This window comes from Trachemys scripta, chromosome 13 (assembly GCF_013100865.1).
Source record: "Trachemys scripta elegans isolate TJP31775 chromosome 13, CAS_Tse_1.0, whole genome shotgun sequence".
Lineage (NCBI taxonomy): Eukaryota > Metazoa > Chordata > Testudines > Emydidae > Trachemys > Trachemys scripta.
Genome location: NC_048310.1, coordinates 15,301,224 through 15,314,922, shown reverse-complemented (window position 1 = coordinate 15,314,922; position 13,699 = coordinate 15,301,224). Strand labels below are relative to the sequence as shown.

General features: G+C 41.6%; 1 long non-coding RNA gene across 1 annotated transcript in view; it reads right to left on the bottom strand.

Annotated features, from left to right (window-relative positions):
• LOC117886641 overlaps positions 1-13,699 on the bottom strand; it is a 79,053-nt gene that overhangs the window by 35,275 nt on the left and 30,079 nt on the right. Inside the window, exons 2-4 of the long non-coding RNA XR_004648010.1 lie at positions 9,206-9,319; positions 7,434-7,512; positions 6,595-6,629 (exon numbers count right to left, since the gene is read on the bottom strand). This is a non-coding gene — a long non-coding RNA (uncharacterized LOC117886641). The remainder of the gene's footprint in view (positions 1-6,594; positions 6,630-7,433; positions 7,513-9,205; positions 9,320-13,699) is intronic.

The following is a 13,699-nucleotide window of genomic DNA, read 5'->3' as shown; positions in this document are numbered from 1 at the left end:
AGACAGAGCAGCCTTTCAGCTCCCTGAGAGAAAGGACTGGGACTGTCCCTGGATCTTATCCATCACTGAGTCTGCGCCTTCCCTTAAGGGCAAAAAACTTTCCCCACCAAAGACAAAGCAACATATATCACTTAAAAGATAACAAAATACAGCAAAGATTAGTACAACTCTTTGTTTGTGGGCTACAGAAGAGTGATTTGACTAGGGCTGTGTGCCAGCAGTGTCCTTTGACCCTATTGTTAACACTAAATGTTCTAGGGGGAGAGGAGGACAAGTCTTTGATACACAATTCAGATTAACTAGTTTCTCTCTTGTGCTCTCTCTCAAAAAAGTGGCTGTCTTACTACAATGCTTGTCCTCTAGAAGCTGGATTTATCATTTCCTAGCCTGCTGAACATGATTAATGACTTTTCATTATTTTCTGGCTTCAAAAGCAACTGGGAGAAGTCAGTTCTACCGCTTTCCTGATTTTGCTCCAGGAAATCTGTTCTCATCATGGATTTTTTTTTTTTTTTTAAACAGTGCCAGGATAGTCTGAAGTGCCGAGGTATTTGGGATTCACATAATCTCAATGATATCATATGGGGAGCAAACGTTTTTACTCCATTAATTAAAATCCTGCAAAGATTTTGACAGATGGAAGCTATTGCACCTACCCCTGGGGAGAAAGGTCAATTCTATTAAAATGATTTCTACTCCAAAAATGAAGTAATGACTGTTGATGATGCCATTAGAGTCTGAAGAGTATTGTTTATGAAGTTAGAACAAATGTTTGAGGAGTTCCTAATCTCTCAACCAGCTCTGCATGTGGCTCGAGACACGTGGCTGCAGTGGCTGAAGACAATGGGGTCTTTACACAGTGAACCTGCAAGTTCTGAGTGGAGATTTAGGCCTGGTCTACACTAACCCCCCAATTCGAACTAATATGAATAACGTAGCTGAAGTCGACGTACCTTAGTTCGAACTTGCCGCGGTCCAGACGCGGCAGGCAGGCTCCCCCGTCGACTCCGTGTACTCCTCGCGCTGAGCAGGATTACCGGAGTCGACGGGAAGCACTTCTGGGTTTGATTTATTGCGTCCAGACAAGACGCAATAAATCGAACCCAGAAGTTTGATTGCCTGCCGCCGAACCAGCACGTAAGTATAGACAAGCCCTTAGTCCTTTAACTCAGGTGTTAAAGGCTTACACTTTCAGTGCTAAAGGTCCTCAGCTCAAAACTAGAGTGGGTTAAAGTTTTTCACACAAAACACAAAAATATTCCATGGGGAAAATATCAGTTTTGGTGATGTTCTGACACTCTGTTTGGGAACAAATTGCTTGGTTTCAAAATGTCAATGCAGAACACTATTTCATTTAGAAAATGTCTAAATGGTCAATTTCAATTGAAATTGACATTTTTCTTTTTCAACATTTTCTAATTTTTGAAGATTTTGTGTCATAAAAAAATTGCATATTTTGACTTTTCAACCTAATTTGGGACAAAAGCAGATGTCAACGTTTGAATTTCCCATTGGACAAAAATTCCAATTTCCAACCAACTCTATTTCAAACACTGCTGTCAGTCAAAGTGAAGTGTTTATCTATTCACATTTTCTATGCACTTACATTCTCAAGACAGGGCATAAGTGGGACTTAATTAAGCCTGGATCTTGAGCTGGTTATGTATACAAAGTTAATTACATTCAATAAGTTCACCTCTATTATCTTCCCTGCCACCTTGCAGTTGTTTAATTTCTCTCTTTGGGTATGTCTGTATGTGAGCTGGGAAGTGTGGTTCCCAACTTGCATAGACATACCCATGCTAGCTCTGCTCAAGGTAGTGCACTGAAAATAGCAGTGTAGCCAGGATAGCCTGGACAGCAGATCAGGGTAGCTGCCTCAATATGTACCAGCCTGGATCCCCTGGATATATAAGTGGGTGGCTGCTACCATGGTACCATGTGCACGCCAGGAATCACAATCCCCGCTCAAATAGAGACATACCTTTTCTGTGGAATTTAAGCAATAACCAATCTCAGTGCAGATACAGTACAAGATCAGCTATCCCTAAATACATGGCAGATGCATAAATACACATAGGGCTGAACGCATTATCATTGTCAAATCAAAGTGATCACTCACAGATAACCCAGCGCAAGACACAAAGAATTAACTGTTCTTCAACCAGCTAATTTTTCAGAGTGTTCATTGTCCCATGAGGACATAGCCCATAATAAGGGACAGAAAATTGCTGTACTGTTCCAGGAACATTCATTGGCGACACAGAGATGCCATAGTTCCCCAACCCACTTCATCGTTGTTCCAGGGCAAATTATACACCCATTTCCTCCTCGACAAACACACAAGGCCATAAGGGTGGGAGTTACCCTCTCTTATGTCCCTCCAATGGACAATCTTGCTCATTGTTTACATCACTGCTAGGATCTTAATGCTAATATTATTAAATCTTACTCAGAAATGGAAGTCTGAGGTGGAATATTCAGGTTATTTGAAACACCAGCTCTGATCCAATGTCAAAAACTGTTTTCTATTCCCCAGTATTTCTCTAGGCTAACAGAATACTGCTCTAGAAAATGCCATACCCTACTATTGCTTATCTAAGAGCAATTGCAACAATGGGTCTAAAGTTCCTAAATAATTTTGCCGAACATGAAATTTGCCAATAGACAAAAATTGTTCTATTTTTGTAAGTTGCCGGTTGTTCCATGGTGTGATTTAACTAACATCCTGCAATAACCAACATTTTTAGATGTCTGCATGAGCAAATTGATATCTTAAAAAAAAAAAAAAAAGGAAGCAAGAGAATCCGGGGAATTACAGACCGGTCAGACTCACATCAGTCCCTGGAAAAATCATGGAGCAGGTCCTCAAGAAATCCATTTTGAAGCACTTGGAGGAGAGGAAGGTGATCAGGAATGGTCAACATGGATTCACCAAGGGCAAGTCATGCCTGACCAACCTGATTGCCTTCCATGGATATGGGGAAAGCTGTGGACATGATATACCTTGACTTTAGCAAATCTTTTGATATCATCTCCACAGTATTCTTGCCAGCAAGTTAAATAAGTATGGATTGGATGAATGGACTATAAGGTGGATAAAAAGCTGGCTAGATTGTCTGGCTCAACAGGTAAGCAGAGTGACCCAGGGTTGGTCCGGGGGACGGTTTTGTTCAACATCTGCATTAATGATCTGGATGATGGGATGGATTCTACCCTCAGCAAGTTCGCGGATTACATTAAGCTGGGGGGAGAGGTAGATACGCTGGAGGGTAGGGATTTGTGACCTAGACAAATTGGAGAATTTGGCCAAAAGAAATCTGATGAGATTCAACAAGAACAGGTGCAGAGTCCTGCACGGAGGATGAAATAATCCCATGTACTGAGACAGGCTGGGAACCGACTGGCTAAGCAGCAGCTCTGCAGAAAAGGACATGGGGATTACAGTGGACGAGAAGCTGAATACGAGTCAACAGTGTGCCTTTATTGCCAAGAAGGCTAACGGCATATTTGGAGGTATTGTGTCCAGTTTTAAGCCCCCCACTACAGAAAGGATGTGGACAATTTGGAGAAAGCCCAGTGGAAGGCAACAAAAATTATTAGGGGGCTGGGGCACATGACTTACGCGGAGAGGCTGAGGGAACAGGTCTTGTTTAGTCTGCAGAACAGAAGAGTGAGGAGGGTTTGATAGCCTTCAACTACCTGAAGGGGGGGAGGGGTTTCACAGAGGATGGAGCTAGGCTGTTCTCAGTGGTGGCAGATGACAGAACAAGAAGTAATGGTCTCAAGTTGCAGTGGGGGAGGTCTAGGCTGGATATTAGGAAAAACTATTTCACTAGGAGGGTGGTGAAGCACTGGAATGGGTTACCTAGGGAGGTGGTAGAATCTCCATCCTTAGAGGTTTTTAAGGCATGCTTGACAAAGCCCTGGCTGGGATGATTTACTCTGAGTTGTTCCTACTTTGAGCAGAGGGTTTCACTAGATGACCTCCTGAGGTCTCTTCCAACCTTAATCTTCTATGATTCTATGGTATGTGTCTTCTTGACAGTTGCCTATTCACAGCTTTGGAACTGTAACATCCAGTAATAGAGTCAATGGTACAATAGTGACAGCATACATATTTGAGCAATTTTTGAAACCTGACTGTGCATGACTTTCACAGAGCACAAGCCATGAAAAGTATGTTGATTGCAACACACACACACACACACAATCAATCAATCTGGTGTTGGGGTTTCCGTGAGACCTCTTAAACGGAGTTCTTGGGGGATTTGAATGGGACTCCAGTTTTGTTACTTATGTTTCTTTATTAAGCATGCAGCAAAGATACCCTGAGTTGATTAGACTCAAGCATAGGGGATGAGTACTGGGCAACCTAGACATCGAATATTGCACTGCAAACCTCTACACACACACACACACACACACACACACACATTTTGGGATCAACTGTGTAGGAATCAATCTCTGTACAGCAAGTTCTGTCCATGCGCTGTCCATGCAGAGCTTACTTTTTAACTCATTTTTACATTTTCAAGTTATTCTATTCATTGTCATTTTGTCCATTGTAATTGGTTCCTCAGGTGTTCTCATTATTTTAGCTAATACAGAAATTTCTAGCCTGCTGATTTATTTACCTAATCCTGTCTCCCCAAAAATGAGGCCTTACTCATGTTCAATTACCCATGTCAAGCCAGGCCTATATCTATGTCATCTTAATTTCATAGGCTTGAAAAATGCTGAAAGAACATGTGGTGAAACAGAATACAAATATGTGAATATATTCTTGCAAGCGGTGCCAGTCTAGTGGGATTGGATTAGGGTGACCAGACGTCCCGATTTTATCGGGACTGTCTCGATATTTCCTTGTTTGTCCCCCGTCCTGACCAATGTTAGGTCGGGACACTGGACAAAGCAGCAAATACTTCGGAGCCCGGAAGTGCTCGCGCCCCCAGGCCCCGACTCCATTCCCTCCTTCCCCCATTGGCTCCCTCCCCGAATCCCCTCCTCTTCCCCAGGCTTGCCATTCCTCCTCTCTCCACAAGCGCTGGAGGGAGGTCCCGGAGACGCAGGGGAAGCACGGGGCCGGGGTGAGTGAGAGTCCGGCCTGGTCCCTAGCGCAGGCAGGACTCAGTCGGGTGGTAGGGAGAGTAGGAGGGTGGCCCGCGGGGCCAAGCGGCGGCTGTTCTCCCCGCCAGGCAGCGGGACTCGGGAGCAGCCGCTGCTGCAGCTCCTACTGCCGTGGGGGGAGGAAGCAGCCCTCCTGCGGGGACCCAGCTGCGCGCACGCTGCACCCAGCCCCTGGCCAGTCACGTCTGGGCTGCTTCACAGCTGGTGCAATCCCACGGTGGCCCTGGGGCAGAGGCATCGGCAGCACCGTTCATTCCCCTGCAGGACCCGAGCGGGACGGGTGGGCTGGGGCCTGCTGCCCCCACTCCAGGGCCGCCGCAGGATTGCACCAGCTGGGCAGCACCCCAAATGCGACTGGCTAGGGGCTGGGCGCAGCGTGCGCGCTGCTGGGTCCCCACAACAGGCCCAGGCTCGGGGGGTTTGGGCCCGGGCACCAGAGCCGCAGCTGCCGAGCTTGGCCATCGGCTGCTTCCTCCCCCCGCGGCAGTAGGAGCTGCAGCAGTGGCTGCTCCCGAGTCCCACTGCCCAGGTGGGGAGAAACAGCCGCTGCCTGGCCCCGCGGGCCGCCCCCCTACTCTCCCTACTGCCCTGCCTGCACTCGGGGCCAGGCCGGACTCTCACTCACCCTGGCCCCGCCCTCCCCCTGCGTCTCCCAGGCCTCCCTCCAGCGCTTGTGGAGGAAGGGGGGGGGGTGTTTTTTGCCCTTCCTCACCCCGCCACGCCCCCCCCCCCCCCCCCGCGTCCCAATATTTGACCTGGGTGATCTGGTCACCCTAGATTGGATGCCTGTTGGCCAAAGAAACAGGGAAACACAAACAGTACAGGAGTGTTGTTCTTTCAGGACATTAGAATAAAAATGTCTTTGCATGAGAATTCAAGTGAGAAGAGTGGACATAAGTCAGGTATCTACCAAGACAGAGATCTTCATAGAATCATCGACATGTAGGACTGGAAGGGACCTGCCAACTCTCCTTTTTTCCTTAGTCTTGCTGCCCATGGGATCTTATCTACCAATTCTATGAATTTGCTAATGTCTGCCTTCTTGAAGCCCACTGTCTTTATTCTGCTACTTTCCCTCTTACCATTCTTTAGAATCATGAACTTTATCATTTCATGATCACTTTCACCCAAACTGTCTTCCACCCTCAAATTCTCAATTAGTTCCTCCCAGTTTATCAGAATCAAATCTAGAATAGCCTCTCCCCTAGTTGCTTTGATTGCAGAAGGTGCAGAAAAGTTATCTCCAATACATTCCAAGAACTTGTTTGAATAATCTATGCCTTGCTGTATTATTTTCCCAACCGATGTCTGGGTAATTGAAGTTCCCCATCACCTGTGTTTTAGAAGATTTAGTTAGATTTTTTTTAATTGACCTAAGGCCAAAATTGTTATTTAGATTAAGACTTCACATCTCTCACAGTGTAAACGGACTGTCAAAGGAATGTAAGTATAATTTACACTCACCTGAGGACTTCTTTATCCTGATAGAATGGTGCAGCCTTAGAGAAAATGAAAATTGAGGCCAAAATGATTCAAGGTGTCTTTCAAACTTTGGGAACACACACAAAAGAATAAAAGCACATGACATTCTCAAACCCATCTCCTTCCAACAGGACAGCAATGCACAATAAAGTTATTATAAAAGGCATAGAGTTGGAGCTTATTTATCTGAACAGGTTGTTGAATTAAAAACAAATTAGCCTTGTTTCCTAAACAATCAGTTCCATGACTTGAATGAGCTCTTCAGATAGAAAGGAAGAAAATAATCAAAATGTACTTAGGTGAAACAAGGACTCGGATCTTTTTTCCTATTAGCACTTCCACCCCAATCAAATCCTTTATTTGAAAGCAAGATCTCAAGGATGAAAAATGTATTTTGATAGATTTCAAGCCTACTCAACATTGTACATTCCTAAATTTTAAATGGAACCATATTTATTAGTTTTGTTTTGGATTTTTCTGGTAGCCAATATGAAAGCTTCAAGATCAGGCCAAAATTTAGCTGGTCCTAAAGGGGCGTGGGGAAGGTGGAAGGAATCATCCACACTTCCTTTCACTCCCTCCTCATGGATGGCCATAATTGCAGTTCCTCAGACTGCTCCCTGCTAAACTCCTCTTCATAGCAAGCCACCCCAAAATTTATGGGAAGGGAAAGGAAGGAGGCAATTAATCTATTGTTCCATCGTCCACTCCCTCCGGAAGAGCTGGCAGGTTTATGCAGGGGAGTGAATTCCACTCCTCCTTAAAGGGTGACACAATTAAAGCATTCCACCCATCTACCAGATTGCTCCAGAAGGTATTACCTGGATTCATAATGCCTTGTGTGTTCAGTGGAACAGTGGGCTCACAACATGGGACAGTAATTACACCTGCAATCTGGCCCTAAGAAAACCATAATGAGAGCTAAGTTAGTTGACAGTCACCAATCTGGATCCCCAGATAATAATACTTAGATCTTATGTAGATTTTTTCCCTATCATTAAAGTCTTTTACATCCTTATCTTATAGATGAGGATAAGGCACAGGAAGGGGAAGTGATTTGGCTAATGTCACCCAGCAGGCCAAGTTAGGAATAGAACCCACCTCTCCTAAATCAGAGTCCTGCATTCTGTATACTAGACCACACTGCCTCCCTTTGACCTAGGAATGCAAATAGAAGAATGGTGAAAATTGCCCCATTTTGCCTACTGCATGTGTTTTGTTTTTAACTGGAGTCAATTAAAGAAAACTAACATTTATTAGAGCTGGCTACGGTTGACTTCTCCACTTCATATTCACTAAAGAGTGCAGCACTGAAATATATTTCCACATGACAACTGATTCTTTCTAGAATCCCCCTCTTTCCACTACTCACATTGTAGGAAGAGGAGGAAAAAGTTTGTGGAAGCATCAAAGTACTTAGGCTTGAAATAAAGATCTCCACTTCAGTTGGACTACATACAAGCAAGACTATTTCTACGATGATATACACAAAAGTACTACAACTATAAGTATATCTGCTAGAACTGATTATGCATTGTCCTAATCAAATATTTGTGCAACTATATATGGTCAACTCAGTTTGCTGGAACTTGTGAGGCTGTATTAGTCATAAGTATTTGGACAGTCCCTGGTTTATTCATGAAAACATTCGTGAATCACAACAGGTTCATGAAGTTTAGCATGAATGATTATTTGATGGAAATTTCTGACTTGAAGTGCATTATTTATTCTTCTGTTTAAAATGAAAGGTCAGACATCAAATCATACAGAAGACAAAATACTACAAGTCCCTGGCATCTAGTAAAACCACCACAGGAATGCCAAGCTGAATGTGGAAATGGATAGTTCACAAAGCACCCTTTGGCTGGGATTGGTTACCTCAAACATTCAGCAAAGATAATAAATAATAAACACATTTATAAAAATCAGGATCCGTTTGTGAATAGTTCATGTCTAGAACACATTTTTTAAAAAAAAAATCAGTGGGTATAATTTCCATTTTCCTTAGTTAAAACACAAGACAAATGTTTTTTTTCTTTATAATTAAGATAATTACAAAGGACTGTGCATTAACTGCAATTACTCCCATTGACTTCAATGGGATAACTCACATGAGTAAATAAAGCAGCATCAGCCACAGTGTAATTATGGCCATTAAATGTCTCTAAAAACCCCAATACAATTAACCACTTTTATGGGGCTCTGTGTGGATGTGGGTATCCCCCCCATGTACAGCTAAATGCACATTTGGGATCTAAAGTAACACATTATTTTCCAGATTGCACAGACAAAATGGATGTAAAAATTTGGAAGTATTTATTACAAGCTAATGACAAAGTTGTGCTGTAGTGCAAAGAATAATCAAACTCCTTTTTGATTAATAAATATTAAACCTATGCACTGGTATTTTTAATGCCCTAGTTTCAAATTGTCAAGTCTTTTGTTGAAGTCAATCAGAATGCAGCAGTTTAACAAAGGTAAAGTGAGCAACTGACACCCTCGTGCACTAAAAGAATGATTATACACACCGTGCATCAATCACCTGGCAGAACAGAAATAGAGTCATAATACAACACTATCACATGATAAATACCTTGTCCCTTGAAATTCTTGTGACTCAGTGTTTAGAGATGATACATGACTGGGCTCACTGACATTTTTTCCTAGTAGCAGACCATTGTCCTGTGACATGTTTCTTGGAAGACAGCTCATAAAAAAAAAAAAAAAAAAAAAAAAATGGGTGAAACTGTAAAGAAGTGACACACCTACAGAAACACACAACAATTTAGTCACAAGTGTACACAGTTGCTGACATAATTTGCTATCTAAGACTAAGGAGGGGAAGTTTATTCTGCTGTTCACTCTGCTTCACTTCCTTCATGAAAAGTAGCACTTATACTAGTAATTCCAGTGAAGTCAAGGGTTGAAGAATTTGACCGGTAGAACCATAGTCTCCCCTCATTGTATGTAATTCCTCTGACATTGCATTAGCAAACTTGTACACTGCTCCTTCCTCTTGCCCACTCAATGAGAGAACAGGTCTTCTACCACTCTCACTGCTCCTGAGGCTCAGGTCAAAGGAAGGGAAGTGGTGCTTCTAGGAATTCTGGAGCCCCTTGGAAATATACTGCCCAATACCTTCCCCTACCTTTCCTGGTCAGAATGCTGTATGGTAGGGGAAGGAGGAAGCCAAATTCCACCACATCTCAGCTGCACCAGCCCCTGCTCCCTATCAACCCCATCACCACCATAAGCTCACCAGTCTCTCTCATTCCAACCTTGGCATTCACTCCAGCATCACCATACTCTCCAAAACCGCAACACCAGCAAGGCTACCTACCACCCCCCCTTCTCTTTTTGATCTGCATCCCACAACCCACCACCCACCACAATCCTTTGTACCTGAGAAGGATCATGAAATGAAGTGGTGCCTAGGTTGATTTTTCAGCTGTTTTATGTGTCACAAGCCAAAAGAGACTCAGAAAAACCTGTGGTGGAGCAATACTGTGCACTTTATGATTAGAGACAACACACAAAGACATGATTTGGCATAAAAGAGTTATTGGAATGAATGTAATTACATGCAAATGGTGAAGCTGTGACTGGCTTATGAGAGTCATGTTTAAAGGGTGCAAGTAAACCTTTTGTATCATACTACAATCTTCTGGATTTTTTTTGTATGTTACGTACTTTACAGAGACTTTTTGGAATATTTGAAAAAAGTGATATTAATATTTTTCATTTCTTTCCCCATGTAAAGCCAGTGTGCAATAGTACTAGGAATTTAATCAGTGCAGATCTTGATGGGGAGGCAAATTGTAACGTACATTTTAGAAGCCTCTGAAAGTGATCTAAAATCCCTATTTAGATGCATTATTTTAAAGATCCAAGGTCTCGTCAACTGCTAGGATTAGAAAACAGTCATAAAGAGGATTTCAAGGTCTCCTGTGGTTTAAAGCCTTCATTTTAGCCCTAGCGGCCCAAGAAATTGGGTGTGGGTTTTTTTGGTCAATTAATTGTATTACTGTAGCACCTAGAGGTGACAAATTATATCTAGTCCCCATTGTGCTAGTCTCTACATACACAGTCTAACATACACAGGAGTGGTGGGCAGGGAAACAGAAGCATTGAGACATGGCCATTCAGCAGGTAAGCAGCTGAGACACTTAACCCAGTTTTCCCAATTCCTAGTCCAGTGCTCTATCCAATACATGATGTTGGGCCTTAAACTTGTGATTAGTCCAAGACTGAATATAGAAACAAATTTTCTACATATATTTCATTTTTAATACAGAAAGACGACCCATCAATGTGTTTAGTCCTCCAACAGAATTATATCCATGACAAAATTCTACGGGGAAAATTGGCAAGTTGGTAATTATCTATTAAATTCAATTTTTAGATAAAATTGTGAAAAAAGATTGAAAAGGTCGGATTTTTTTTAAGAAGAAGAAACAGTTGTTATTTGGAATGTTAAAAGTAGTTTGTTGAGACAGGTTATGGGGCAAACTGCAGGTGAGGTGACCAGAAATGCATGTTAAATACACGTCATCATGTGGCTATACAATTGATCACATGGCACTTACTACATACATGGTATAGTAATCCCAAAGTTATAACATAAGTTAAAAGGTCTTTAACTTCCAAAAGTCATAGTATATGAAGGGAAAATGCACTCATAAGCATTTTAAAGATGTCTACAAAACTATTACACATTGAAGTTCATTATCACTGGTAATACAATTGGATTGCACAAAAACAGTTTGTAAGTAATTGCAGATGAACTGCACATGATCGCACACAGTTTACACATGATTACAGTTCGATTGCAAAGACAACCATACAAACAATGAGCTCAATTTACCAGAGAGTTGTAAATGTTTTGTAAATGGATTATATGCTCTTAAATCCATTTGTTTAAATGTATTCAGTAAATATTTTTCAGCTGTGAATTCATGCGGGATGTTGGGTGAAGATTTTGTTTACCTCAAGCTTGAGCAAATGACTTTTCTATTCCTCATACCCTATTCAGTTTTCAAATGTTTTCCACCTTCCCCCACCCCCACCCCCTTCTCTTATTCTATTAGGGTCTGATCGATAGTCCATTACAGTCAATGGAAAGACTCCCATTCCCTTCAATTGGCTTTGGATCAGGCCCTTATTGTTATGATAAAATGAGATGGCACAGATAATTACATATAATTTGCTTCTATTTACAGCAGCCATGTGAACATCATAAGGCTAGATACACAAGGTGGACTTAGACATTGTAGTGACTAACTTTTGGGTACTTTGCTGCCTCATGGAATTCACAATCCCAATTGAGCATTGGCCTGCTAAACCCAGGGTTGAGAGTTCAATACTTGAGGGGGCCACATAGGGATCTGGGGCAAAATCGGTACTTGGTCCTGCTAGTGAAGGCAGGGGACTGGACTCTATGACCTTTCGGGGTTGCTTCCAGTTCTATGAGATAGGTATATCCGGGGAAACAAACAAAGCAACCAACCCAAAAGATGCTGAATGTTTGCAAGATCTGGTAGTTGAAGGTACTTGCTTACAGGCAGACAAGTATTCTGGTTCTATTCTTAAATTATTTTTATTTTTTAATTAAAATTTTTCCTGAGCAGATTTTGGGGGGGAGGGGGAGAACAGACTGATGTTATTTCTAAAATGCTGAGAGAACTAGATTCTTAAAAGATTATGCCAATGATAATTTAATTAAAAGAGAACGCTACTTTTCATTGTCTTCCCCGTAACCCCTCACACCTCCCTTTATCCAGGTAATTAGAAAATGACTCTCCATATTAGTTGCATCATGTCAACAAAAGACCCACAGATGACTACAGAGCTACACACTTCTCAAAGATTCTTTGGGTCACTTAACATACTTATATGGATACAGTCTCATTAGATCATCTTAAATTGACAGTCTACCATATTACTTGTTTCTATAGCTTCTGAATGCACTGTAAGCTTTTGAAAACAAGAAAGGCAGTGACTTGTTGGTATGCGTAATATCCTGAATGTTAACATGGGCCAATTTTAGTGCTGCTGTAGGAATATAGCTTTGCTAAACTCAATACATTTATGCTTCTCTACACCAGTTAAGAACTTGATTCAGAATTGTGTCTATAAGTTACAAACTCACAGTAGGTTCAACAACTGCCTCCCAGTCATGCAGGAGAAATGTAGTTATGCTATTAGAAATTATTTTTACAGAGGGAATTAATTAGAAAAAATGCCCTCATCTTTATGGGGAGATAAATATTCTTGTTAAAAATTAGAAACAATTTCACAATTAATTATGTCCACTGAGACTTGTATAGGGGGCGGGGGGAAGGCAGAAATATAGGCATCAAAATTATTGGTTCAAAACAATTTGGGGAATTATCAAAATTATTCTTCATATATTCTGGAATTCATTTTTAAATGATTCCTTTAAAGAGATATTACCTTGTTGTCATGAATTAATACTAAACAAATTCTATAGAATAATTATTCGAGTAGAATAGGCCATACACACACTAATTAATTATATATATATATATATATATATACACATATATACACACACACACACACACACACACACACACACACATACATATACATACACACACATAAATAAAACACATGCAAGTATCCTTCAGTTTTTGCCATGAGAATATTAATTTAAATGAGATTTGTTTTGGGATCCCAAGTACAGGATATAACATGAAATATATACTATAACTAAAGGACACTTAGGACTATTTTTTTAAGCAACTACTAATTTGGGGTTCCTCAGTCTTTGACCGGCCAACTTTAGACACCTGAAAGTGGCCTGATGTTCAGAAACTACTGAAAAGTCGACCTCTGAAAATAAGACTGTTTTAAAAGGTGCCTCAAGTTGGGGACAAAAAGTCGACCTCCTTCTTCCCCCCAAGTCTATAAACCCCTTAAAAACATTTATACCTCACCTCCATTGACTACTCAGAGGGTAGAGATCTCTTTGATAACTGATAGGACTTTCAAAGGATATGCAATTTTTTGGTTTGTTTTTGTCCTCCTTCCCACCCCTTAAAGGAAAAAAAATAGCTAAGAATGG